Genomic DNA, 3,803 nt, shown 5'->3' with positions numbered 1-3,803 from the left:
TTTTCTTAAACTTTCTGTCATTGAGTAAATGTTCTTGGAGACCTTTAATCAAATCTGTCTCTCAGGGAGATTTCGTCATCAGTTGCACAGTGGGACTTAAGCAAGCCAGTTTCACCCCCTTGTTCTCTATGTCCCCCAAATGAGAGGCTGGGACTAGACACCCTTCATTTTGTTCCTTTGCAAACTCCGAAAAGTTGTTTCCTGTGGAAAGAGGATGGGGTTAACCCAGAGCAATTTGGTGGCAACTAAGCATTCCCTTTTTGTCACATGCATTGTTGGTTCTTCGCCATTTTGTTTTTCCTAACACATCTCTTCTGGTGATGAGGAGAGTCTCCTGTGAGAGAAAGGAAAGAAAGGGTGGCAGGAGAGAAGGGAAGGAGGGAAGAATGGAGTAGCCAGCAATAAGTGGGAGGAATATAGATGCCATAGATACACAGGTGAAAATTATACATATAATTTGATGCCTACATCTACTCGCTCTGAAGGCAGATTGAGTTCCTGGGACTACTTCCTGGAACTCTATATATTTATTTGGAGGGGAAGATATTTTTATTTATAGATTATATATTATTATATTTTATTATATATTATTTTATATATTTGTATTTATCAATATATAATTGAGTCTAAAAAACACACAAGCCTTGAATCAATGGTTACCAGGCTTTTCATGGTTTGTGTTCCCTGACTTTTTCCCTAGACGCTTGTAAGGTAAGGTACTTGATGGATGTGTCTTATTTCTGTTGATGTTCCTTTATTTACTGTCCATTTTTATTTATAAATTGAAATTTCACAAATGGCATGAAAAATCTGCTAAGATTTTTCTTCATACCTGTTCATCTTTCTCATGGAGAAACCCAGGGGGCTTCACAGGAGGCCGTGTTAAAGGATTGTCCAGTGTGCAGAGAGCCCAGCGTGGCCCTTGAAAAATACATCTTGGCTTCAACCTATCTGATGTTTCTGTAGAGATGTAAAAAGACACTAAGTCTGCATCATTCTCTGTTGCAAGATGTAAAGAAGCAGTTTCTAATCTATATGCTTTTCATGGCACAGTAGACACCCATTTTAGAAATGGTTAGGAGAATGAAAGATTGCATGGATAGGAATGTCTGCTGATCTGAACAAATAATACCCCTTACTGCTCATGCTACAGAGGGTAAACCCAGTGCTTTGCTTTCTGATTCCCAGATACTGAAAACTGATTCTGAAGGAAAATTTACTCTTCGGTATCAGATCAATTGGAATGGATTCCTCAAATGGTCTGACAGTTCATATCCCCTGCTGTCTGATGACCTTGATTATTGAGAATTCTTTACCGTGTAGTTCAAGAATCAAAGTGCTGATGGAACAGCATGGACCCCCTGTTTCTCACCAGGGAGGGGGCTCTTCCTAGCATGACTGGACCACTGCAGTCCTACCCAAGCATCTTCTAGACACTTGGGCATTGGTTATTTGACCTAATTCCCCAAGGACTCATCAGAGCTGTAAGAGAAAGGAAAACAGATTAGACGCCACACAGACTCAGGTAGCTTCATGTGATCTTTCTACAGCCAGCATTAAAAACCAAAAAGAGCCTCCCAGAAATGTATGCCCGTATGTTTCTTTTCTATTCTTACCGGCTTTTTCCTCCCTTAGCAGCTGCTATGATTTGCAGTTGAAGGTTTATATCCAAGTCCACATGGTCAATAAGGATTTGAGGCTTGGGGTTGTATATTGACCTTTAATTAGTCTTGTTATTTAGTCCAGGTGTGTATTTTTTTTCCCCTTGGTAATCTATATACTGGAATATTCTCTGTGGAACATGCTAGAAAAAAGAAAAGATAGCACTTTTGTTAGAACTTTATGAAAGAAAGAGCTTTAAATCACCTGTAAATATAGAGCCAGCTTTCAGCATATCATGTCAAGACATTGCCTCTAAATTTTCCTTGTTGTTTCAGGACTTAGCCAGACAATCTTTATTCACTTTAATGAATGTCACTTCCCATTTGCCAGTGTGGAAAATTCAGGGTTTGATAGTGTGAAATGCTACATTGGTTATGCAGAACCCCATTCAAGGCCATGATTTTTTTCTACACATTTTATGATATTATTTTGTCTAGACATGTATGTCCTTATTACACTGAATTATAGCATTTATTGCCAAATTGCTTTAATCAGTTATCACCATTCAAAAACTACATGTTCAAAAGAGTTTACAAGGAAGCAAAGTGTAATAATGAGATGAAGGAAGTAAACTGTGTTATACTAGGCATCATGTCTCTTGATTAAAATACCTGTTACCTCCCCAACCACCACCTCTGAGCCCAGTCATGAAAACTTAGCCAGTTATATCCCACAGAGCATTTTTACTTAGAAAACCTCAAATATTATGTAGGTGAACCCAGGCTTCCTCTACTACTTGTATTCTCCATAATCTTAGACAAAAGCAAAATAGCTAAGTATATTTTTGAGTTCCAATACAGGAAAAATTTGAGGATAACAAAGATTAGCCTTAAGACTATAAATAATCTTCCTTTTCGGCAATTACGTCTTAGCAAATAAAGGGGAGCACCGGGGCTGTGGCGCGAGGGGCATTGTAGGGGTAGCAGTAGCATGGGCTGGTGGCCTGGGTGAGTGGGAAGGGCCGCCTTGGCCTGTGTGACCGTTGGTACCCGTGGGGACTCTGTCTAGAGAGGATTCAAGATGACCAATGAGGAATTTCTTCCCAAAAAGGTTTGAGTGAAACACACTTCAAAGTTACGGCCTGAGATGAGTTAATTCTCCAATGGAGACAATCGGAAGCATACGTCCAAGCTCCGGAGGGCGAGCACACAGACCTCAGTTCCGGTGAGGTAACTGGGGTTAAGGGAGTCTGAAGAAAAACTAAAGACACAAGAGTCTGCTCACAGGGAAGACATCCTTGTAATACGACTGACAAGCAAGGAGCAGGAGGTAGCATGTAGCACTCAAGTCTATTAACTCGGGCAAGTCCAGCAGCAGAGTGCTGCCCAACTGAGATCAACAATGGTAGACCCAGTGACCAGCTTGTTTTTCCTAAAAATGAAAGGTGAACCAGAACAGACTAAAGGCAAACCAGAGCAAGCCCAAAATGAACTGAGTGCCTGGAAGTTTACTCCTAGTAGGTAAACAAGTCGTACTCCCCAGTCAAGACCTCCATGACAGTCCCACAGGGAGGAAGCAGTGGCAGGACAGCCAAATACTCGTTTCCACACCCCGACTCAGACTTTTTGAGCCAAAAAAAAATCGCATTCTTATACTATCCAGCCTGTAACGGTTCACGTAAAACTTATCAGATGAACCTTGTGTTTCAGCGTTTGCTTCAGAGGCCTGACGGTGTCGGACTATTCCTAAGAAGTGGCTGCCTCCAAAAAATTCCCCTTCTAGAACATGTGGACGCTTGAGAAATGTTTCTGTTTGAAGAAAATAGATGGACAAACAGAAGCCTTAAGTCTGCGGCACACTGTGTCTTCAGACAGTTGGGAGGAATGTAAACCTAGATTAAAAATCATGAATTGAACATATAAAATTCCATAAAATGTGAAAAATGGAATATGCCTCGCTCTTAACCTTGAGCATAGTGACCTAGAGACACTGTAGATCCGTTTTGCCCATAAGACTGTGGATTTCATGATGATTATTAAACTATTGGGTCAAAACCCAAGTGAGGTGAATTTTGCCTTTAAAGAGTTTATTTGCGGGGCACCTGGGTGGCGCAGTCGGTTAAGCGTCCGACTTCAGCCAGGTCACGATCTCGCGGTCCGTGAGTTCGAGCCCCGCGTCGGTCTCTGGGCTGATGGCTCAGA

The 3,803-nt window shown here is 41.4% G+C and overlaps 1 pseudogene; it reads left to right on the top strand.

Moving 5' to 3' along the window:
* Positions 1–2,682: 2,682 nt before the first annotated feature.
* LOC124528029 (pre-mRNA-splicing regulator WTAP-like) lies at positions 2,683–3,384 on the top strand (annotated as a pseudogene).
* The last annotated feature ends 419 nt before the right edge of the window (positions 3,385–3,803 follow it).

This window comes from Lynx rufus, unplaced genomic scaffold, assembly GCF_022079265.1.
Source record: "Lynx rufus isolate CCGP_SWC_20201006 ecotype Redwood Valley unplaced genomic scaffold, mLynRuf1.p SCAF_6, whole genome shotgun sequence".
NCBI lineage: Eukaryota > Metazoa > Chordata > Mammalia > Carnivora > Felidae > Lynx > Lynx rufus.
Note: the sequence above shows the minus strand (reverse complement) of the source record. Positions and strands in the feature narration are given on the sequence as shown.